The sequence below is a fragment of the Sus scrofa genome, chromosome X, assembly GCF_000003025.6.
Source record: "Sus scrofa isolate TJ Tabasco breed Duroc chromosome X, Sscrofa11.1, whole genome shotgun sequence".
In the NCBI taxonomy this organism is placed as follows: domain Eukaryota; kingdom Metazoa; phylum Chordata; class Mammalia; order Artiodactyla; family Suidae; genus Sus; species Sus scrofa.
This window is the reverse complement of record NC_010461.5, coordinates 96147065-96173271: the sequence shown is the minus strand read 5'-3', so window position 1 is coordinate 96173271 and position 26207 is coordinate 96147065. Positions and strand designations below refer to the sequence as shown.

General features: G+C 37.6%; 1 pseudogene; it reads right to left on the bottom strand.

Annotated features, from left to right (window-relative positions):
* On the bottom strand, nucleotides 24810–25859 carry LOC110257691 (annotated as a pseudogene).

The following is a 26207-nucleotide window of genomic DNA, read 5'->3' as shown; positions in this document are numbered from 1 at the left end:
CTCAATTCCTTGGTACTAAAATAGTGCTGATTGTCTCTGTCTTTAATTTGGCTGTTACCCTTTAATGTGGCGGTCACAAGTTGTCAGCAGATGAACCGGATTTGACATGCAGATGGGATTTGTTTGCGCCGCTCAGCAGTTTATAAAAAAACAAATGAACTTTGTTTCACATAAAAATCCAGATTTCACTCTTTCCTAGAAATCTGAAGAACTGGCAACTCTGTGTCTACCTCCCCACATGACAACAAGCAGCTGGAACTAGCTTTTGTCCTCTTTAAATATTGCATGCATTGTTTTTGTTTTTTGTTTTTTTTTTTTTTTTTTTTTTTTTGTCATTCTCCTTAACACTTCTACCAGGCTATGGTTCACTTCTGTATGTTACGTGCCAGCACCAGTAGACGCACAAATTTGAGATCTCAGCTTTCGTACCTTGTGGCAACGTCTTTAACATACTTCCAGCACCTAGAACAATGTATAACACATTGTTGGTGCTCATTAAGCATTTTTTTTTTTTTTTTTGTCTTTTTTGCCATTTCTTGAGCCGCTCCCTTGGCATATGGAGGTTCCCAGGCTAGGGGTCTAATCGAGCTGTAGCTGCCGGCCTTCGCCGGAGCCACAGCAACGCGGGATCCGAGCCGAGTCTGCAACCTACACCACAGCTCACGGCAACGCCGGATCGTTAACCCACTGAGCAAGGGCAGGGACCGAACCCGCAACCTCATGGTTCCTAGTCGGATTCGTTAACCACTGCGCCACGATGTGAACTCCTCATTAAGCATTTATTGCATTAATGCATATTAAGTACATAACTCAGTTTGCAATTTCTTTAAAGGAAAAACTACTTTCTAGACCTTTCACCATCACCCGCAACATCAATAGGGTTATTAGGTACCAATAATTTTTTTTTTTTTGGTCTTTTGTCTTTTTAGGGGCCACACCGGGACATGTGGAGGTTCCCAGGCTAGGGGTCCAATCGGAGCTGTAGCCTCTGGCCTACGCCACAGCCACGCCAGATCTGAGCTGCATCTGCGACTACACCGCAGCTCACGGCAACGCCGATCCTTAACCCACTGAGCAAGGCCAAGGATTGAACCCGCAACCTCATGGCTCCTAGATGGATTCGTTTCTGCTGTGCCACGATGGGAACTTCCCAATAAATATTTTTAATAGCTATGGTGAAGAAGATGCTTAGTCATATGATCATATGAATGATTTTTCTATACGATATAATTTTTAAGGAATAATTTCCAGGTGATATGTAATAGAGCCCTGAGTTGATTAGTAGTCAAGAGACTGAGCCTCTAATCCCAATTCTGGAGCAGATTTATTGTGTGACAATGGGCAAGTGACACAACTCTGTAACTCTTTAGCATTCTCATCTGTAAACAGGTGCTTGTTTTGCCTACTTTGTTGGATTAGTAGGGGAATTAAATGAAAGAGTGCAAGTTCAATGCTTTTGCATTTGTGGGTTCATCATAGGTGTTTTATACTTTATGTCTGTTTTAAAGTCTTGTTATTTTAAAATGTTATGTGTGTCATAAGCTGACATCTTTTCCTAATGCCTGGAATACTACAAACAAGTTTGTATCTCATCTGGTATGTGTCTTAGTTCATATACTTTTTCTGCGAATCTAGTTTCAAAGGACAAAGCCTCCTAAGTAAGATGGAAAAAACTAGCTTCTACCTTCTCTGTCAACCACATTATGGCAGGCTCTAATCAAGGCACCATTCTGTGCTTAGCGGTAGCATACTTAAATTCAAGCAGAGTTCTTAAGAAGAATTATTGCTTCCCTGTACCTGTGAAGTTAAATACATAAAGCGACAGCAGTATATAACGAAAGACGGTATTAATAATCTCATGGAGGCTAATTGGGAGGAAATTTCTCTTGTAGGTAAATGTAGGTGAGAATGATTGAACAATGGTTCATGCTTCCTGGTATAAATATGAAGTCTCTGTGGTTAAGTAATTCCAGTGTTAGAAACAATTTGTGTAAGACTGAAGGTGGGCAAAGGAGATTACTGAGAGTCATTTCAGAAGAATGCTGGAAGTTAGGTAGTAGGTTTGATTCCGTAGTTATAGGCACCTTCAGTTAACTTGTTACAACATCGTGGAGGCAGCTGTTAGTTGTAGAAAAACTGATGGCAATGAAAATGATTCCTGACCATAGATAGGCAAATACATTTTGTCTGGTGAAACTTTGCGCTATAGAAAAGATAATCTCAAACACTGCATTTATTGACTTATGGATGATTAACCAGTGTTGCAAATAAATTCCTTAAAGCATTTCTGATTATCTGTCTTTCAAATTCTGATTTGAACTGGTCTCAGAATCATATGGCTTCCTTATTAATTAATTACCTAAAATCTTAAGACATATTTCATTTTAAAGAAATTTACGTGAGTCATATTTTAACCCTTTGAAAAGTGTACTTTAATGCCAATGCCAGTTCTGTTTTTTTTTTCTTGAAATATGAAAAATATCAGAGCTAGACCTGAAAGCTTTTAATTACATAGAAATGCTAGCACATTGTGCAAAATATACAGGAAAGTTCACTGCACTATTACATGCAATAGTGAAAAACTGAAAACAAACTGAGTACCTGAGACTATGTAAAATACATAAGGTACTAGGAGAATACTGTGTAGCTATTAAATGAATGAGGTAGGCATACATAAATGCACTGATAGGCTGTGATCTCTAAGACGTATTGTTATATGAGAAAAGCGAGCATCCTTGCTTGTTACCGCACTTGGAGGAAAAACTTTCAGCTGTTCACAATTACATATAATAGCTGTGGGCTTGTCATATGTGGCCTTTCTATGTTGAGGTATGTTCCCTCTATACCCACTTTGTTTAGGGCTTTTAATCATAAGTGGATGTTGACTTTTGTCAAAGCTTTTGCTGATGTGGTATATCACATTTATTGATTTGCAAAAGTTGAACCACCCTTGCATCCCTAGAATAACTCCCACTTCTCATGCTGTATGATCAGTTCAAAGTATTATTTAATTTAGTTTGCTAGCCTTCTGCTGGAGATTTTTGCATCTATGTTCATCAGGGTATTGGCCTGTAATTTTTTTTTTCTTGTGGTTTCTTTGTCTTGTTTTGGTATCAGGGTAACACTGGCCTCATAAAGTGAATTTGGAAGTATTCCCTCCTATTTTTTGAAAGATTTTGAGAATGATTTGTTTTAATTCTTTGAATGTTTGCTAGAATTTACCAGTGAAGTCATCTGATCCTAGACTTGTTTGTTGGGAAGTTTTTAAATAATGATTCAATCTCTTTACTAGTAATTGTTCTGTTCACATTTTCTATTTCTTCATGATTCAATCTTGGTAGGTTTCAGGTTTCTAGGAATGTATCTGTTTCTTATAGGTTGTCCAATTTGTTTGTATATCATTGTTTAAAGTACTCTTGTAATCCTTTTATATTTCTGTTCTATAAGCTGTAATGCCTCTGCATTCATTTCTGATTTTGAGTCTTCTTTTTCTTAGGTGAGCCTAGCTAAAAGTTTGTCAATTTTGTTTATCTTTTCAAAGACCTAGCTTTTTTTTTTATTGACCTTGTCTATTGTCTTTTTTTTTTTTTTAATTTATTTCCTTCCTTCTACTTTGGCATAATGTTAAGTTGTTTGAGGGGTTTGTTGTTGTTGTTTCTTGATGTAGGCATTTGTCACCTGTAGGTAGCATATAGATGAATCTTGTTTTTTAATCCATTCAGGCACACTTTTTCAATTGTCGATATACAGTATTATGTAAGTTTCAGGTGTACAACATAGTGATTCACAAATTTTTAAAGGTTACACTCCATTTATAGTTATTGGAAGCTATTGGCTATATTCCCTGTGGTGTACAATATATCCCTGCAGCTTATTTATTTTATACATAGTACTTTTTTTTTTTTTTTTTTTTTTTTGCTTTTTAGGGCTGCACCCTTGGCATAGGGAAGTTCCTGGGTTAGGGGTGGAATCAGAGCTGTAGCTGTAGGCCTATGCCACAGCCACAGCATTGCGGGATCAGAGCTGCCTCTGCAACCCACACCACAGCTTGGAGCAACACGGGATCCTTAACCCACTGAGCAAGGCCCGGGATTGAACAGGAATCCTCACGGATACTAGTCAGGCTCCTTTCTGCTGAGCCACAATGGGAGCTACCTATACACAGTACTTTGTATCTCTTAATCTCCTACCCCTATCTTGCCCCTTCCTCTTTCTCTCTTCCCATTGGTAACCACTGGTTTATTCTGTGAGTCTGCTTTTCTTTGCTTTTATTTTAATTTTTATTTTCTATTAGAGTATATATAGTTGATTTATAATTTTGTGTTAATTTCAACTGCACCACAAAGTGATTCAGTTATACATATATCCATTCTTTTTCTGCTTTTTTTCCCATATAGGTTAGTATACAATATTGAGTGTTCCCTATAATATATAGTACGTCTTTGTTAACTAACTATATAATATATATATATATAATATATATGCATATATGTAATAGTATGCATATGTTAATCCCAAACTCTGAATTTCTCTCTCCCTGCCTATCTTTTTCTTTTGGTAACTATGTTTTTGAAATCTGTGAGTCTGTTTCTGTTTTATAAATTAGCTCATTTGTATCATTTTTTTTTAGCTTTCACATGCAAATGATGTCATATAGGATTTGTCTTTCTTTGACTTCATTTAGTATGATAATCTCTAGGTCCATCCATTTTGCTGCAAAGGTATTTTTCATTCTTTTTATGCTGAGTAATATTCCATTGTGTGTACCCCCCCCCACACACACATCTTCTTTATCCATCCTTCTGTCTATGGATATTTAGCTTGTTTCCATGTCTTGGCTATTAAAAATAGTGCTGTCATCAACATTGGGGTGCAAGTATCTTTTTGAATTATGCTCTTCTTCGCATATAGGCCCAGGGGTGGGATTGCTGGATCATATGGTAGTTATATTTTTAGAGTTTTGAAGAACCTTGATATTGTTTTCCATAGTGGTTGTACCAATTTACATTCCCACCAACAGTGTAGGAAGCTTCCCTTTTCCTTACACCCTCTCCAGCTTTTATTGTTTGTAGATTTTTTTTGTTTTATTTTTTTTTTTTTTTTTTTTTTTTTTTTTTTTTGTTTTTTTTTTTGGGCTCCCGCTATGAGGTTCCAGTAGTCTATGGACTGTAGCCCCCTACGCCAAGCCACACCATCCCGCGTCTGCCCACCAGCTCCCCCGACTACCACTGACAAGCAACCCCCCTCATGTTCTAGTCGGATCGTAACACTGCCACGATGGAATCCTCATAGTAATTTTGATTTGCATTTCTCTATTAGTGATATTGAGCACCTCTTCATGTGCTTTTGGACTGTTGTCTTTAGAGCAATGTCTGTTTAGATCTTTCTCCCCCTTTTTTGATTGGGTTGTTTGAGGGTTTTTTTGATAGAGCTGCAGGAGCTGTTTGTATATTTTGAAGAGTAATCCCTTGTTGGTCACTTTGTTTGCAAAGATTTTTTTTCCCCCATTCTGTGAGTTGTCATTTTATTTATGGTTTCCTTTGCTGTACAAAGGCTTTTATGTTGAATTAGGTCTTATTTGTTCATATTTGTTTTTATTTTCATTATTCTAGGAGGTGGATCTGAAAAGATAGTGCTGTGATTTATGTCAAAGAGTATTCTGCCTATGTTTCCCTCTAAGAGTTTTATACTATCCAGTCTTACATTTATGCCTTTAATCCATTTTGAGTTTATTTTTGTGTATGGTGTTAGAGAATGTTCTAATTCCATTCTTTTACATGTAGCTGTCCAGTTTTCCCAGCATCACTTATTGAAGAGGCTCTCTTCTCCATTGTATATTCTTACCTCCTCTGTTGTATATTTTGTATATCACCTTTATTATGTTGAGCTGTGTTCCCTCTATGCCCACTTTCTGGAGAATTTTTATATAAAGGGATGTTGAGTGTTGTCAAAAGCTTTTTCAGCATTTAATGACATGATCTCATAGTTTTTATTTTTCCATTTGTGGATATTGAAAAATCCTTGGGTCCCTGGGATAAATCCCACTTGATTGTGGTGTATGATTCTTTGAATGTATTGCTGGAGTTGTTTTGCTAGTATTTTGTTGAGGATTTTTGGATCTATGTTCATCAGTGATAGTGCTTGTAATCTTATCATGATATTTTTGTATGGTTTTGGTATCAGGGTGATGCTGGCCTCATAGAATGCATTTGGAAGCCTTCCTCTGCAGTTTTTTGAAACAGTTTAAGAGTGGGTATTAACTCTTCTGTGAAAGTTTGATAGAACTCACTGAGAATTCATCTGGTCCTGGATTTTTGTTTATTCATAATTTCTATTTTAATTACTGATTCAATGACACTAATGGTATTTGGTCTCTTCAAGTTTTCTATTTCTTCCTAGTTCAGTCTTGGGGGATTGCACATTTCTAGGAATTTATTTCTTCTAGGTTGTCCATTTTCATTGGCATATAGTTGCTTGCAGTATCTTAGGATCCTTTGTATTTCTGTGGTGGTGGTTGTTAACTTTTCCTTTTTCATTTCTAATTTTATTGATTTGACCCCTCTCCCCACCCCTTTTCTCGGTGAGTCCAGCTAAAGTTTTATCAATCTTGTTTATCTTTTCAAAGAACAGTTCTTAGTTTCATTGATCTTTCCTATTGTCTTTTTTTAGTCTGTATTTTTTTCTGCTCTGATCTTTATGATTCCTTTCCTTCTGCTAACTTTTTTATTTTGTTTGTTGTACTTTTCCTAGTTCTTTTAGGTGTAAGGTGAGGTTGTTTATTTGAGATTTTTCATGTTTCCTGAGGCAAGCTTTTATTGCTATAAAACTTCCATTTTAGAATTGCTGTTGCTGAGTCCCAAAGATTTTGGATTGTTCTGTTTTGCTTTCATTTTTCTCTGGGTATTTTTTTTCCCTCTGATTTCTTCAGTGTGTGTGTGTGTATTAACCCATTCAACCACTCTGTTTTTTTGGGGGGGGTCTATTTTAGGGCCGCACCTGTGGCATATGGAAGTTCCCAGGCTAGGGGTGGAATCAGAGCTGTAGCTGCTGGCCTACACCACAGCCACAGCCATGTCAGATCTGAGCTGCATCTGCAACCTACACCACAGCTCATGACCATGCCAGATCCTTAGCCCACTGAGCAAGGCCAGGGATTGAACCTGTATCCTCATGGATGCTAGTCAGATTCGTTTCCATTGAGGCATGTTGGGAACTCCAACCACTCTTTTTTTTTTTTTTTGGTCTTTTTGTCTTTCTAGGGCTGCACCCTCGGCATATGGAGGTTCCCAGGCTAGGGGTCCAATCTGAGCTGTAGCTGCTGGCCTACACCACAGCCACACCAGATCCAAGCCACATCTGCGACCTACACCACAGCTCATGGCAACACTGGATCATTAACCCACTGAGCAAGGCCAGGGATCGAACCCAGGACATTATGGTTCCTAGTTGGATTCGTTTCCACTGTGCTACAACGGGAACTCCAACCACTCTATTTTGATTAGAGAATTCCATCTATTTACATTTCTGTGTATTTATTGGCTTTGTTCCTTGTCTCCTTGATGCTTCGTGGTTCCTCTGTTCCATTTTTCTGTACTTGCTCTCTTACATTGTGATATAATGATTTTTGCATTGGTATGCTTAGATTTTTTTTTAAATGATTTTTATTTTTTTCCATTATAGCTGATTTACCATGTTCTGTCAATTTCCTACTGTATAGCATGTTGACCCAGTCACACATACATACATACATTCTTTTTCTCACATTATCATGCTCCATCAGATTCTTTATCTTTTGTGTATCTACTACAGGTTTTTGCTTGATGATTACCATGAGGCTTACATACAAGACTTACATTTATAACACTGTGTTTTAAATTGGAAAAACTTAAATTTGAATTAGCAATGAGATCCTGCTCTGTAGCACTGAGGACTATGTCTAGTCACTTATGATGGCCATGATGGAGCATGATAATGGGAGAAAAAAGAATGTATACATGTATCTGTAACTGGGTCACCATGCTATACAGCAGGGAAAAAATTGTATTGGGGAAATAATTTAAAAAAAAATTTTTTTTAATTTGAATGCCTCTTTTTGTTTTTTCGAGGAGCCAGTGGCAGGCATTGCTGAGAAAGGGAACCTCCTAACTCCTCTGACCCTCCTTTTAGCAGCAGCATTGTTGGCTACACAATCCAACATGGCCTGAATGCGTCTTAATGCTTTACATTTTTCCTCTCCCTTACCCACCTACCCCATTTTATGTTCTTTATCTTGTTTATCCTTTGACTAACTGTACTTATTCCTTAATTAACTATAAGTAGTTATACTTATTTTAGTCTTCATACTAGCTTTATAAGTGATTAATCCACTACCTTTCCTATATATATTTGCCCTGAGTGTTATACACTCATGTTTTCTTGTTTTTAATTAGTGCCCTTTCTTTTTAACTTAGAGGTCCTTTTATTATTCCTTGTAAGGCTGGTTTCTTGTTGATGAAATCCTTTAGCTTTTGTTTAGCAAACTCTTTAATTCTGAATGATCATTTTGCCCGGTAGTGTATTCTCTCTCTTTTTTTTTTTTTTTTGCTATTTTAGGGCCGCACCTGCGGCATAGGGAGGTTTCCAGGCTAGGGGTCAAATCAGAGCTACAGCTGCTGGCCTACACCACAGCCACAGTCACTAGATCTGAGCCACGTCTGTGACCTATACCACAGCTCAGGGCAATACCAGATCCTTAACCCACTGAGCAAGGCCAGGGATCGAACCCTCATCCTCATGGATCCTAATCAGGTTCTTTAACTGCTCAGCCACGAAGGGAACTCCTGCCAGGTAGTGTATTCTTGATTGGAAGTTATTTTTTTTTCTTTCAGCATTTGAACGTATCATGCCATTCCCAAACTTTCTATTGAAAAATCTGCTTATAGTAATGGGTAGGTTCCCTTGTCCATAACGTGTTGTTTTTCTCTTGTGTTTAACATTTTCATTATAATGTGTCTGTGTGCATCTCTTTGGGATCATCAACTGATTGCTTTTAAGCTAGGCCCTAGGGCAATGAGTCTGAGCCATTTATGAGCTGTTTCTCAGTTCACTATAGCTCCGGGAGTCTTGTGGGCACAAGCCTTGATAGTTTTCCAAAGTAGACATTTTGAGGGTGAAGGTATTGAAATATGGAGTGCCTGATGTGAGGTTCAAATCATTCAGACCCTCCTCATTGAGGGTCACCATCATGGGTGGGATTTGTAGCAAAATTGTGTCTCTGCCTCTCTTATCCACTTTGATATGTTTTTTCTTCTTGTTTGCCTACCATCTAGGAGTTATTCAACTAGTTGATTTTTTTTTTCCATAGGAAACTTCCATATGTATCTGTACATTTCATGAATAGTGGGAGGTAATTTTAGGATCTTCCAGTGTCACCATCTTGAAAGGAATCCTCTTGTCTTCTTGATGATAGAAATTCTAACAGGTATGAGGTGACAAACCATTGTGGTTTTGATTTGCAGTTTCCTGATGATTACTGATGCTAAACATCTTTTCATGTACCTGCTGGCCATGTGGATGTCTTCTTTGGAAAAATGTCTATTCAGGTCTTCTGCCCATTTTTAAGTTAAGTGTTTTTCTTAATATATTGAGTTGTACGAGCTGTTTATATATCTTGAATATTAATCCCTTATCTGATATATAGTTTGTAAAATTTTTCTCCAATTCTTTACCTTTTCATTCTGTTTCTTTTGCTATGTGGAAGCTTTTAAACTTGATGTAGTCCCAGTGGTTAGTTTTTGCTTTTGATGTCCTATCCAAAAAAATCATTGCCAAGACCAATGTCAAGGAGCTTCTCCAGGGAGTTTTATGGTATCACTGACTCTTACGTTTAAGTCTTTGATCCATTTTGAGCAAATGTCTCTGACTGGTGCAAGACAGGGGTCCACTTTCATTGTTCTGCCCACGTTTATCTTGAGCTTGCCTTTACATAGCCAGCACATCGTTTTGGTTTAAAAGTATTCTTATTTGGGGGTAACCATCTATGTAAGAGACTCTTGGAGATTATGCAAGAGCTAATCTTTCTCCTTGACACTGCCACTCCTTAGCTTTCTCATGTGTACCGAGGAAGAAACTACTAGAGCTGGTTTAATTTTCCTTCTTTCCTTTATATGTCCTAAACTTTCAGTACAAAATCTCTCTCTACCCTTACTCTTTCACTTGCTTTGCTTTCTATTGTCAGGTGTAATCCATAGTTCCTCCTCCTATGTATAGTTATCCTAATCAGGTATGATTTGAAATTCAGATAAATCCTTGAACCAAAATTCTCATGGCTGAGGAAGAGGGAAGCAGGAGTTCATGTGCACTACAATTACATACATGGAAAACTAATTCTACAGAGGTCAGTATATCCTCACAATTTATTTGTTGTTGTTGTTGTTTTCTCATTTGTAAAGTAAGTGTCAGAAAAAGTTAAGGAACTTGCCTAGAATCATAGTGTGGTGGAGCTCAAATTGGTTTCTTTCGAAACTCCATGTTTTTTAGGCAATACACAATACGGATGCCACACAGTCGGCACATTGTGGGAAAAACGAGGCCGGATTTGACACAGTTCTTTGAGACAAAAAGACCAGTCAGAAGAAGAAAAAAAAAAAAGTGATTGAAATCATGGGTTATTTTTCATTGTCTTTTTATAATGTCTTTTTTGAGTGCCTTGCATGAAGGAGAAGGGCCAGAAAGCCCTTTTGTCTGTTCATTAACTTATTAGCATCAATAGAAAGCTTTTGAACCATGACTAGCCGGTCTGTCTCCTACTTCTGTATTTGTTGTGTTAAAAGCAGCATGACACTGGAAGGAAGGGAAGAGGCTGCTGAGTAGGAGCTATTTCTTATGTAATGGATAGTGTTTAGTTTCTTTTATATGGACAGTAATATCAATTCCTCCATCCTCCCACAACAGAGACACGTTAACAGACACATTAATAGAGACCCCACTGTGTCTTAACATCATACAGTGCCCTTTCCCAAATCCGACGTCTTCCGTCAATGATTAATTGGTTCATCTGAGGCCATGTTGTGTTCAAGCACACATTTTGAATTATATGGATTCTGCAGACCCTGTTTCAAGTTACTAGCTCATCATTTTCATATAGATTAACACATCATCAAACACATCTCAAAATCATGCTAAGGGATCTGATTAGCTGAAGATAGTTAGGTTATTTGTAATTTTATTCCTCCAAAAAGATTTTCAAAGTACACCACTAATTTGAATCATTCAATAACATAACTCTCTAAAATTTAATCAGCAGCTCTCTCAAATCACTATTTTGTCTGATCACTCTGTTTAATAATATATACTTAGCATTTCTGTAGTAGAAGGCATGGGACATGCCTATTTGTCAGAGCCACTGTATAAAAATGGCTATATAAAGTGCCACATTTTCTCAGAGACCTCCCCCTGTTTTTCTAGTTTTCTCTGGGCTAATATAGCAAATATTTACAAAAAGAAATCCAACATTTTTTATTACTCCTTTTCTGAAATCTAATTTCATTAAATTTTGAGCCTTATAACTAGTGAAACTCCCTAAAGGGTTGGAACAAGTTACTCAATCAGCTAAATTTGAGATGACATGGTCCTAGCTTTCAAGAAAGAAATATAAGTGATGGATTTATAAATGTCGAAAAATTACTCTATGCATTAGATTTAAAAGCAGATGAGAGGAAAAAATAGCTTCCTACTACCAGGTTAATGTGCAGCCCTACAAATGAGATAAAATAATGTTTTGTGCTACAGATATGCTTACTTTGTTCCACATTGTTCTATAAACAGGCAGTGATGGCAGAGCAGTCTCTTCAGGCAAAACAATGTCCTGGCCAGAAACATCGTCTATATTTACATACCTGCCCAACTCATATCAAGCTCCAAATCATATCAATGATTTTAAAGTCAAATAAAGACTTTTTTTACATATCTCGAGGTTGATTCAGTCCTGGGTATTTTTAGAACTATTTTTCCTCAGAATGAGAACAATATTTTTTTTTCTCTCTTTTTTGTTTTTTTAGGGCTGCACCCATGGTACATGGATGTTCCCAGGCTAGGGGTCTAATCGGAGGTACAGCTGCTGGCCTGTGCCAGAGCCATAGCAACGGAGGATCCGAGCTGTGTCTGTGGCCTACACCACAGCTCACGTCAATGCGGGATCCTTAACCCACTGAGCGAGGCTAGGGATCGAACCCACAACCTCATGGTTCCTAGTCGGATTCATTTCTACTGCACCATGATAGGAACTCTTTTCTTATTTGCTGAATTTAATTATGTATTAAAATATACAGTATTCTCTCCTGTTATGAGTAATCAGGTCATGCAGATAGATGTAGGGGTTTTATCCTTACATCTAAACATGTTTCATTGGAGACAAGCAATGATACTTTTTTTTTTTTTTCTCATATATCTGCCTGGAGGAAAACATTTGATCCTTGATGATTAAGGACCTCAGGGTTTAGTTATTATATCATTAGGTAAGAGTACTTTTTACTAACCTATCACAAACTTAAAGGAAAAATTTAGATCATACCAATATATTCTATAAGTCAATATAGAACTTCTATATTGCATCTGCTTCATTAAGCTCCCTCCCTTCCCATCCTACCCTAGTTGGTCTCTAGCTGTTGACTCAGAAAATAACTCTAAAATCTAAATGGACCTTTCTTCACTCCAAATTACATCAGATGCTCTTTCTGCAGCATCCTAGGCAATATATGATAATGAACTCTTGTTGAGCCTTTATATAGGTGCTAAGCATTTTATACTCATTATCTTATTTTATGTCAACTCTACCCATAATTCTCCTTTTTGAACACCAAATAAGTAGATTGCTCTCAGGCAGTTTTTTTCTCAATTCATTCAGCTTGTGTTTTCTTCAGTGATAGTTTTTGTCTGCAGCACCAAAACTGGACTAGGAGGGCCTAGTTCCCACGAAATAGGCATAGGAAATGTGTCACATCAATTGTTTTATGTCATTGGGCAAAAGAACAATGTCTAGGAGCAAAAAAATACAGTAAGGCTCTATCACTTGCATATAGCGTAAAAATCATATTATCTTCCTTCCAAATAAATCCTAAAGTTTATTAGGCAATCAAGAGTTTAAATGGAGAAAAAAATATGACAAAGGTAATGCAATAGATAAATGAGGAAATAAGCATGCGAGAAGGTAATTTTACATATTGTCCGAGGAAGTCAGGCTCGCAAAGGCTACCAAGAACAGCTTGAGTAGAGCTGGATGTCCAGAATGGACATGATCACTGGAATGTGGAAGAAGAGTGCTAGGAAGAAAAAACTGAGAACTTAAGATGACCTTACCAATGTCATGTCCAGTTAGTACTGCTGACTCATCTCGTTGGGCCCTGAAAGATTTTTTCCCAGGCAGAGTGTACAATATAGTGGAAAGATGAGCTTTTGTGTCAGACAGACTGCAGTGTAACTTGGAATTTGCTTAAATCTCCCATTTCCTCATCTACTGACAGTTGATAACAGCTCCTCATGATTGTGTGAAGATGGTATGAAACAGCACATGCCCAACCTTTAGCACTATACTTGGCACACAGGGTTGCCTGCCCACTAATAGCAGCTGTCCCTCTGATTTCATAAAGTTTGCTTTCTATAGTGCTTGTCCATTGTGTCACACTGTATTATCAGACAGGAATACTTAACAAGAGTGCTAAAAGAAAGAGTCAGGAAACCTGGATTCTAGTACTGGCTTTCCTATTCGCTTGTTCATCCTTCAGCAAGTCATTCACTCTCAAAGGTTGCTTATATTATCACACCATTTTTAATAGGTTTCCTAAGTCTTATATTCTTTGATTCCTCCCAAAAAAGGCATTCCAGTAGAGGAAAGATTGATTAGACATATTTCATTTTTAACAGCAGAAAATAAGCTTTAAATGAACCATGTAACAACATACTTTAACTGGATTATAAAAGAGTAACTTTTAAGAGGTAAAACTATTGCAACCCATCAATGTTCCCCCAAAATTAAATCTGCATTTCATACAAATAATTTAATTTTCTTCAAAAGTATAGCCCTCTCAGCCTAGTTAGGAACGTTCATTATTGTGACTGTTCTTGTATAAATTCATTTGGGGTTCTCTTTTCATTGCAGGATCCCTGCACAATTTTCAAAATATCATGAAGGCATAAACATGATTACAGCTTTCTCATTTTACAGGTGAATAACTAAACTATGATGCAGAAAAGTTAAATAAATTACCCAGTGCCCACCCATGAGGGACAGAGCTGGAGTAGAGCATCCTTATTCTGATGCCCAAAATACCATTTCTCTGCTGCATCCCCCACCATCATTACTCACTCCCAGATTCCCAAAGGACTGATTTGCTTTTGGTAAGCTCAGACATGTCATTTCCTCTCTCTAAGGTGCTGCTTCAATCTTTTGAAGGGAGAGGACATCTCTAGTTAAAATTCAGTCCAAATGACACAATCTCAGGTGAGAAGATCACTTACACCCACCCAACATGTGCACTACTTTACTTTCTAGTCCATAGTTTGGCACTTTGTGAATAAAATTGATCTTTTACAGCCACTTAGTAGCATTTTCAAAGTCCTAGGGCAGTACTATGCTAAATGGCATCCAGCTCATCTGGATGTGTGGAGTTTCCAGATCATAAATTCCTAAAGGGCAGAGTCTACAATTATTTGGCTAGCTTTATATCACTTGCAACTGTGGATGCTTAATAAATACTCTTTCATGGTAATGAAGATGATGACAAGTTAATGCTCTTCAAAGTGCCAACCAACCAGTCAATTCAGTGAAAGTCAAACTGGTCATTTGATGCCCTGAAAAGATCTAGTTACTTGATGGGATGCATTATTCAAATTGTTGTTGGTTGCTTTTATGCTTATATAGACGTAGTGTTAACATTGCTTCCATATTGAGAAGAGTTAAGAGAATGGGGCCATGTATGCAGTAGTAGTCACTTTTATCTCATCAGATTAATAAATTATAAGCATATAGTGGCATGGAATCTCAGGAATTTCCTCCAGGTAGCCCTTCTAAGCCAAGAATTTATGTCACAATATTCTTGGCAGATAAATGCCCTGGGCTAAACTTCATTAATGTTGGCCTAGTGTGATTAAAATTGAGTACCTCAATACCACTCACACTGGTCATAATGGCCATCATTAAAAAGTCTACAAATAACACATGTTGGTAGGGATGTAGAGAAAAGGGACTCCTCCTACAGCGTGTGTGTGAATGTAAGTTGGTACAACCACTATCGAAAACTGTATAGAGGTCCTTCAGCAAACTAAAGATAGAACTACCATATGTCCCAGTAATCCCACTCCTGAGCAGATATCCAGACAAAACTGTAATTCAAAAGGATACATGCACCCCTATGTTGTTCATAGCAGCACTATTCACAGCAGCCAAGACATGGAAACAACCTGAAATGTCTATCAACAGATGAATGGATTAAGAAAATGAGGTACATATATACAAATGTGATACTCCTCAGCCACAAAGAACAAAATAATGCCATTTTCAGCAACATGGATGGAACTAGAGATTCTCATACCAAGTGAAGTCAGGCAGAAAGAGAAAGACAAATGCCATATGATATCACTTATGTGTGGAATCTAAGTGAATCTATCTACAAAACAGAAACACATTCATGGACAAAGAGAAGAGACTTGTGGTTGCCGAGGGGGAGGGATGGAATGAGAGGTTGGGTTTAGCATATGTAAGCTATTATACACAGAGGGAATAAACAACGACAGGTTCCTGCTATTTAACACACAGAACTATATTCAATGTCCTATGATAAACCATAATGGACAAGAATATTTAAAATAACTGAATCAGTTTATTTTTGCTTTTTAGGGCCTCACCCATGGCATATGGAGGTTCCCAGGCTAGGGGTCAAATTGGAGCTATAGCTGCTGGCCTACGCCACAGACACAGCAACACGGGATCCGAGCCATGTCTGCAACCTACACCACAGCTCACAGCAACGCCAGATCCTTCACCCACTGAGTGAGGCCAGGGATTGAACCTGCAACCTCACAGTTCCTAGTTGGATTCATTTCCACTGCGCCACAACAGGAACTACCTGAATCACTTTAATGTACAGTAGAAATTAACACAATATTGTAGATCAACTACAATTCAATAAAAGTAAAAATTTAAAAATACAATCGAGTACCTCAAGAAGGAAGCTTCCATGTACCATTTTTTGGATGTAACCTTCACTTCCATATCTGTATTTGGAAAATAAAGTGGAAAAATAAGCCCACTAAAGACAATGAACAGCAGATATTATCAGAAATGGAATACTGAGGATCATCAGAATTATCTTGATAATTGCTTTAGTGTACCTCTTTACTCATATATTAATATATTATAAAACTTGAAAAAAAGGAATAAAGTTGGAGGACTTTCTGCCTGACTTCTTGACTTACTGCGGATCTGAAATATTCTTACCACAAGAAGCAGCACCAATTACTGGGAACCTCCATCTGCTGTGGGTATGGCCCTGAAAAAGCAAAAAAAATGGCAATTATGTGATGTGATAGACGTATTAACTAAGGTTATGGTTAGAAATCACTTTGCACTGTATAAGTATCAAATCAGCATATTGTACACCTTAAGCTTATACAATGTTATTCTGACAAATCTCAAAAAAACTGAAAAAAGCTATAATAATTAGGAAAATAATTTGCCTATGGATGTACAAAAACACATAGATCAATGGGACAGAAGAGATTCTATATAGAGATTTAGTCATACATAGTCAATTGAGTTTTGATAAATTTGCGAAGATAATATCTGGTGGAAAGATCTTTTGATGGTGCTGGAAATATCAGACATATGCAAAAAACAAACAACACAAACCTTCAACCTAAATCACACCATACATAAAAATTAACAGAAATGCATCACAATCCAAATAGATGAAAACAAGGGATAGTCTTTTTTGGTGTGTGTGTGTGTTTATATGTGTTTTAGGGTTATACCACAGCATATGGAGATTCCCAGGATAGAGATCGAATAGGAGCTACAGCTGCCAGCCCTACACCACAGCCATAGCAACACCAGATCCAACCCTCATCTGTCACCTACACCACAGCTCACGACAGCACTGGATCCTCAACCGACTGAGCGAGGCCAGGGATCAAAAACTGCATCCTCATGGATGCTAGTCAGATTCCTTTCCCCTGAGCCACAACTGGAACTCCAGCAAGGGATTGTCTTAACCTTGGATTTAGCAAAGATTTCTTAGTACAACAACAAGTACATTAATTTAATAATATACAACTAGAGGGAGTTCGTGTCATGGCTCAGTGGTTAACGGACCAAACTAGTATCCACGAGGTTGCAGTTTTGATCCCTGGCCTCGCTCAGTGGGTTTAGGATCCGGCATTGCTGTGAGCTGTGGTGTAGGTCACAGACGAGGCTCGGATCCCACGTTGCTGTGGCTGTGGTGTAAGGCTGGCAGTTGTAGCTCCGATTCGACCCCTAGCCTGGGAACCTCCATATGCCATGGTGTAACCCTAAAAGACAAAAAATATATATATACAACTAGATATTATTCATACTAAGGGAAGTCATTTACAAAGACAAATACCATATCACTTATATGTGGAATCTAAAATACAAGACAAATGAACATATCTATGAAACAGAAACAAACTCACAGACATGGAGAACAGATTTGTGGTTGCCAAGGGAGAGGGATGGGCTGGTACTTTGGGGTTAATAGATGAAAACTATGATATTTAGAACAGGTAAACAGGGTCCTAATGTATATAGCACAGGAAACTATATCCAATCTTCTGGGATAGACTATGATAGAAAAGAATTTTAAAAACAATGTATGTATGTGTATATATGTATGTTTGTGTCTGTGTGTGTGTTGTATGACCGAGTCACTTTGCTGTACAGTACAAAGTGGCACAACATTGTATATCAACTATAATTCAATTAAAAATAATAAAGAATAAAAAAATACTAAGTAAATTATAGTTCATCAAAACTGTGTCTTAAAAAGCCAATTCATGTTACAAATATGAAGAGATGAGCCACAGACTTGGGGAAAATATTTGTAAAGCAAATACCTGACAAAGAAGTTTTATCTAAAATATCTAAAAACACTTTACAACTTGTTAGAATAGAAATCATTGAATTAAAAATGGGCAAAATATTTGAAAAGGTATGAAAAGAAACTCAGCAAGTAAGCATATTAATTAAGCTCAAGATCACTAGCTATAAATAATCTATTAAAACCATAATAAGATGCTGCTACGTATCCATTAGAAAGGCTAAAATTAAAAAGACTGAAAATACCAAGCATTGGTAAGGATGCAGAAATCAGATGCACTGCTGATGGAATGCAAAATTACACAACCACTTTGAAAACAGCAATTTATTATAATGTTAAAAAATACACCTGCCATACAAATCAGCCTTTGCTTTCCTAGGTATTTACCCAACAGAAATTAAAGCATATGTCCACACAAAGATTTGTACATAAGTGTTCACATCAGCTCCATTTGTAACAATCTCAAACTGGAAACAACCCAAAGGTCTTATTGACATAAGTGAATGAATGAACACATTTTCGTGTATCCATATAATGGAATGCTACTCAGCAATAACAATAAATTATTGATGTGGGCAACAACAGAGATGAATCTTAAAATAATTCCGCTGAGTGACAAAAGCAGAAAATGAAATGTACATGTACTGTAGAATCCCATTTATATATAAACCTTGATAAAATGCAAACCAATCTATAGCGATAGGAAGTAGATCAGTGGTTGCTTGAGGATAATGGTTGGCTAGGAAAGAAAGATTACAAGGGGACACCAACAGACTTTGGGAAGTGAAGGATATATTCATTATCTTGATTGTGGTGATGGCATACATATACAACACACATTTTATACTATAAATATTTAGGATAGAGATGTGTATATTTATATATACACATATGCATACATACCTATATATTAGTAATCTGTGTACATGTGGTAATTGAAATCATGGTAAGGATTATAGAATCAGAAGCCAGTGGGAACACTCTTGATTATAACCTAACAGCAGGGTAGAAGGATTTGCAAAGGAGAAGAGAAGGAATGGGCAGAGAAGCAGAAAAGTAAAATAAGCATTGTAGAACCTAAGAGAAAAAGAGTGGTCTAGCAAGGATTAAGTATTCTAGCAACAGTAAACATTGTTAAGAGGTCAAATAAAATGAGAAATAGTAAAGTCTATTTAATTTAGAGACAGTGGTGACCTTGGCCATATCTTTTTATGGAGGAATGGGGCAGAAAGCCAAATTGTAGAGGGTCAGTGGGAGATGATGCAATCTGGACAGGGAATAAAAGAAACTGAGAGATTTTTTTGACTGCTAAAAATTGAAGACAAATACAGATGAAAGTGGCCAGAGGGAGAAGCAAAGTTTGGGAAGGCATTTTTAAAAATGAAGGACCAGGAGTTCCCATCGTGACTCAGTGGTTCACGAACCCGACTAGCATCCATGAGGGCACAGGTTTGATCTCTGGCCTTGCTCAGTGGGTTAAGGATCTGGCATTGCCTTGAGCTGTGATGTAGGTCACACAGACGTGGCTCAGATCTGGCGTGGCTGTGCGTAGCAGCTGCAGCTCCAATTAGACCCCTAGCCTGGGAACCTCCATATGCCGAAGGTATAGCCCTAAAAAGAAAAAAAATTCATGATGGAACTACACTTGCTTTTTAATTACCGGCACAGACTGCTAAGAATACACAACTTCACCAAAAGCAATGCTAGCATTCAGTAAGAGTTTATGATAAAGGGTATAGTTTATTTTATTAGTTTATTTGTAAATTGTGTGCTGTACTTATTAGTAAAATGTATAATACATCATGCACATATATGCATGAATGCATTTTTCTAGATAGCCAGGTATTAAACATTTATTAGCCCATTTATATGTCTATAAGCCATAATAAAACACATCAGCAAAATTCCATCTATATTTGTTTAATTACTATTGAGAATGTGAAATGGCCTCAAAGCATGGACAAGACAATATGGGCCTGGTACAAGAATCAGAATAGTGTTATAAAATATATATGTGAGAGGTATCCAATATAGTAAGGGGCATGGCTAGGGAAAGGTTCAGAAGACACTGAATTTACAAACCTGGATCAATAGACTCATACCAAACCATGATTAAAACTCAAACAGTTCATTTCACTTGTCATTCAATTAAGGCTCTATAATAAAAAGTCATAAATACTTAATGTGCACCAGATACTGTGCTAAATATTTTAAGAATCCTTATGCAATAGGTATTATTAGTATCGCCATTATATGAGCAGAGCAAAGTGACGCTCACGGAGATTTATTTATTTGCACAAACTAGTTAGTAGAGGAGCTAGCACTTGAACCAAGTTTTGCCTGTCACCAGTTGTAAAGTTGCTGGGACACCCAACCACTGTATACCACTGCCTCTCTAATCTTTTTTCCAGCTTTATTAAGGTATGAGTAACCAGTAAACGTTGAATATATTTAAAGTATGCAAATCGATGTTTTAATATACATATAATCACACAAGCTAATTAACGTGTCTCACTTCACAGTCACCATTTTATTTTCCTTTTCTTTGTAGCGAGAACAAAGATCTACTCTTTTGGCAAATTTCAAGTATAAGTTACAGTATTGTTAATTATAATCACATTGCTGTATGCTAGATCTCCAGAACTTACCTTGTATAATTGAAACTTTGTACCCTTGACTAATATCTCCCCATTTCTCTCTCCTCGCAATCCCAGGCAACTAACTCTGTTTCAAAGAGTTTGACTATTTTAGGTTCCATATTTAAAGGAGTTTCTATATATGTATATCATATTTTTTTTTAGCCATTTATCCCTCAGTAGATACTTAGGTTGTTTTCAGACCCTGGCTATTGTGACTAATGCTACACTGAATATGGAAGTGGAGTGCACATCTCTCTTTGACATACTGACTTCATTTCCTTTGGATATATGCTCAGAATTAGAATTGCCAGATCATACTGTAGTTCTATTTTTAATTTCTCGAGAAATCTCCATTCTGCTTTCCCTAATGGCTATACTCCTTTCTCCATATCCATGCCAACACTTGCTAATTTTTGACTTTTTGATAAAAGCCATCCGGACAAGTTGACATGATTTCACACTGTGGTTTTGATTTGCATTTTCCTGATGATTACAGATGCAGAGCACCTTTTCATATACCTGTTGGTCATTTGAATATCTTTGGAAAAATGTATATTTGGGTCATTTGCTCATTATTTAGATTGGGTTATTTGTTTTTTATGTTTTTGCTACTGGGTTGTATATGTATACTGAGTGAGGCCAGGGATCGAACCCGCAACCTCATGGTTCCTAGTCAGACTCGTTTCCACTGCACCACAACAGGAAATCCTATATTTTTTAATTTTTTTTTTTTTTTTTTTAGTTTTTAGGGCTGCACCCACAGCATATGGAGGTTCCCAGGCTAGGAGTCAAATTGGAGCTACAGCTGCCAGCCTATACCGCAGCCACAGCAATGGTTGATTCAAGCCACATCTGGGACCTACACCACAGCTCACTGCAATGCTGGATCCTTAACCCTGAGTGAGGCCAGGGATCAAACCTGCAACCTCATGGTTACTAGTCAGATTCATTTTCCACTGCGACACAATGGGAACTCTCCTTATGTATTTTAGATATTAATCCCTTATCTGATAAATGGTATACATTTTCTCCATTCTGTAGGTCACTTCTTCACTGTTTGTTCCTTTGTTTAGCAAAAGCTTTCAGTTAGATGCAAACCCATTTTGCTGCTTTCATAGTTCTCTCATTGTCCTTGAATTCCGATAGTTTTATTGTAGTGCATTTGGGTGTAGCTTCTCTGGATTGACACTCTTTGTAGTCCTTAGAGCTTCATGATACTTGATGGCCATTTCCCTTCCAAGTTTTGCAAAGTTTTCAGTCATTATTATTTTTAAATAAGCTTTGTCTTTCTCTCTCTTCTCTTGCTGGGTCTCATAATTCATGTTTGTTTGCTTGTTTCTATTTGATAGTGTCCCATAAATCTCATAGGACTTTGTTTATTCTTTTCATTTTTTTTTCCTTTTTCTTATCTGACTGAATAATTTCAATGACTTGTCTTCAAAGCTTAGTAATTTAGGATTTACTTTTGTAAAAATTTTTTAAGAAGTATTAAAATGTTGCATTTTGACGTCTATAGTAAATATAAAACACAAAACATCCAGTGTTAAACACTGGTCCCCTATGGTTGCTTGGATTTAGATATAAGTAGTTTATTATTATTTTGGCTTTTTAGGGCTGCACCCATGGCCTGTGGAAGTTCCCAGGCTAGGGATTGAATCAGAGCTACAGCTGCCAGCCTACGCCACAGCAACGCAGGATACTTAACCCGCTGAGTGAGGCCAGGGATCGAACCTGCATCCTCATGAATACCAGTCAGGTTCTTTAACTGCTGAGCCATGACGGAAACACCCTAGATATAGGTAGTTTATATTCCATAGGAATGAATTTTCAAAGTTCTGTCAATGCTTATAGTATGTACTATTTTTCCTTATCAAAATCTTCATGCAATCTAAAAGGCTGGTATTAGAAATGGTTATTATTTTTTAAATATCCTAAAACATGCCAGTTTGGATTAGCTTTCAGATTTTCAGGGCAAAAAAGATAGACTGAGTACCCAAGAATATGTTTTAATGCATTTAGGAGAAGTTTGTTTACAGTTACAATAGAAACAGCTTCAATTTATAGATATTAAAGAGCAAACATGAAGGATATTTTGGCCCAAGCTACTTCTTAGTAAAACATCTTGTTGATCAAATTTTAAACCAAATTCTTGAAAGATTAAAAAAATGTATTTCACTGTGGCCCAGCAGTAATGCACCCAGCTAGTATCCATGAGGATGTGGGTTTGATCCCTGGCCTCGTTCAGAGATTTATGGATCTTGCATTGCTGTGGATGTGGTGTGTGCCAGCAGCTGCAACTCCACTTTGACCCCTAGCCCGGGGAACTTCCATATGCCCCAGTTGTGGCCCTAAAAAGCAAAAAGAAGAAAAGTATTTTATAACCATCAAACTATTCTAGCTCCTATGTTTTAAATTAAGAAATTATCTTTGTTGCTTAGAGAATATGTTTAACTTTTAATCTCAAATTTTTTTTCTTTTTTAGGGCCACACTTGTGGCACATGGAAGTTCCCGGGCTAGGGGTCAAATTGGAGCTGCAGCTGCCGGCCTACACCACACCCACAGCAATACTGGATCCTTAACACCCTGAGCAAGGCCAGGGGTTAAACCTGCATCCTCACAGACAGCATGTTGGGTTCCTAACCTGCTGAGCCACAACAAGAACTCCCTCAAATTTACTTTAAATGCCTTACATAATACCTAAGATGACTCTAGCTAAATTATTTGATAATATTATAGGGTGATACTTCTCTGGGTAGACATGTTTCACAGAACAGTTTTTAATTAGTGCTTAAAAAAAAAAAACCTTTAAATACAATTAATGATAGGCTGATTAATGGATTAACAGTTTATTTAGTAATTTAGGTGGCATAAGGTCCAACAAAGAGAACAATCCGATAATTGTTCAGTGTGCAACTCTGCCCATTATTTATATCAAGTTAAGCTAAGAACTTGATAGATAGTTCTCTTAGTTGGATTACATATTTCCGTGTATGTGATTTGATCAACAAAACAACAGGTCCATAATGTCAAGATTTTTCATTTTCTTTATTATTATTTTTAAAGCAGTTCAGTGATTTGAGGGGTTGATCAGAGAGAATAAAGAGAATATAGGGGAAAAGTACCAAATGACACTTAAGAATCAATATCCATACTCATTTCATTATGGTTAAAACAAGAATATTGCTAATTTTTGTGGAATTTGCTTTCCTTTAGAAAACAAATCAAAACTATTAACGTGACTTTGAGGCATATACAAAATATATACAAAACTTTATGCAAAAATACTTTCCATAAGTAATATTAGAGGAGTTCCCATCATGGCTCAGTGGTTAACAAACCCGACTAGCAACCATGAGGATGTGGGTTCAATCCCTGACCTCACTCAGTGGGTTGCCGTGAGCTGTGGTGTAGGTTGCAGACACATCTTGGATCTGGCATTGCTGTGGCTGTGGCGTAGGCTGGCGGCTACAGCTCCGATTCGACCTCTAGCCTGGGAACCTCCATATGCTGTGGGTGCAGCCCTAAAAAAGGCAAAAAAAAAAAAAAAAAGATTAAACATTAGAAAATGAGTATCTGTGGTTTGTCTTTTGAATGAGAACAACAGTCAACTAGAGAGGATTATATTGATAATAAAGCTCTTAAAAGTTAAAGATGTCTTCCTCCCCCTTTCCCCTAGCACAGGCTACACAATCTTGTGAAAGCGCTTATGGTAAGAAAGCTGTCAGTCACAGCTTTAAGATCTTGCTTTGGAAGGAGCTAATGAGAAACCAGATTGGAAGGTGAGACTTTGTTTTCAAATAAGTGTTCTTAAACTTTTTCTGTAAGAAGAAAAATTAGTTCATTATAAATATATCTAAATCATTAGGGGTTTTTTGTTTGTTTTTGCTTTTTAGGGCCGCATGCACAGCGTATGGAGGTTCCCAGGCTAGGGACTGAATCAGACCTACAGCTGCCGGCCTATGCCACAGTCATAGCAACGCAGAATCCAAGCCACGTCTGTGACCTACACCACAGCTCATGGCAATGCCAGATCCCCAACCCACTGAGCAAGGCCTGCGATCAAACCCACATCCTTGTGGATCCTAATCGGATTCATTTCTGCTGAGCCACAAAGGGAACTCCATAAATGTTGGAGACCATTGAAACAGCTGAATGATGCAGTCCACAAATTTGGTGCATGTACAAAAGCACAACCACTAAGAGGGAGCTTTATCATCCCCTGACCTGATTTTGCTCGTTAACCTACGTCATCTTCCCTAATAAATTTCATGTGGGCTAAAGCCTAGGGCCTTTGTTCTGTGGAACGGAGTGCCTCCTGGTCCCCCACTTTTCTAAATGTAGGAGTCTTCCGTGATTTATTATGCTGCGCCATCCCTCTTTCTGGATCTCCCGTTGCCCTGCAGCGCTGGATGTGCACATAAATCATTACTTTTTACAGCTTTCGGGTAAGGTCCAACACTTCATCTATACAAAGTCTATGAGAAGAGGTAAGTAGAGATCAGCTCATCTTAAAAGGTGAAATCATCCTTTCCAGTCCTTCGCATAGTCTTTTGGCAGCAAGAGCACAGCCTGCCTGGATACGCCACTGGCGATCTCTAAGAAAAATTAGTTTCAAAAACTGGGAGATGTCTGATACATTCTTTAACATCTTGATTATTCGCAAAAATCAGCAATCCGGTTTTCCTTAGGTTCTCATGGGCTCTCATTTTAGAGAGTTTTCCGATTAACGAACTCCTTGGTCTGTACTGTCCACAACAACTATTAGAGACTCTGCTAGTATAGTAAGTGTTCCAGGAAGAAAGAAGAGATTCTTGGCCACTAATATCCCACATTGGGAAACATTGTTAATTGCTATCTCTTCTACATTGCTTTCTACTGTAAGGGATAGAGTTAGAATTTCATTCACTGAAAGGTGGAGACCGGGACCCTTGGGAGACCTCAATAACCCTAGCTTAGGGTGAAAGGGAGGAGAAAGATGTGCTGGAGCCCATACCTCTGCTGCTCCTGCACTGCCTGCTGACCAGCTTCTTAGGAACTAGAGAGAGGCCAAAACCCAGGGCACCCTGCCATACCCAAGGCCCAGAAGCTGCCCCTGGGGCACTCTTCTGGCTTTGGCGATGTGGCTGCCATGTTGTCTGCATTGGTCCTCATGGACCACCATTGTTCTCTAGCTCGAATGACTTGTCTTAAAATTCAATACTTTTTTTTTTTCGGATTTTTCAGATTGATCAAGTCTGCTATTGAAGGTTTCTACTAAATTTTTAGTTCTTTATTTGCATCATATTGTTCAGCACCACAATTAGTTTGGTTCTTTTTTATGATTTCCATCTCATTGAAATTCTTGTTTTGTTCATGTGTTATTTAATTGATAGTGTTATCTATCTTTTTTCTCTTATAGCTAACAATTTGGCAGTCTTGGTAACAATTTATAATGCATATATTGTTTCACTCAAGAAGAATTTGTCATCCAAAAATCTC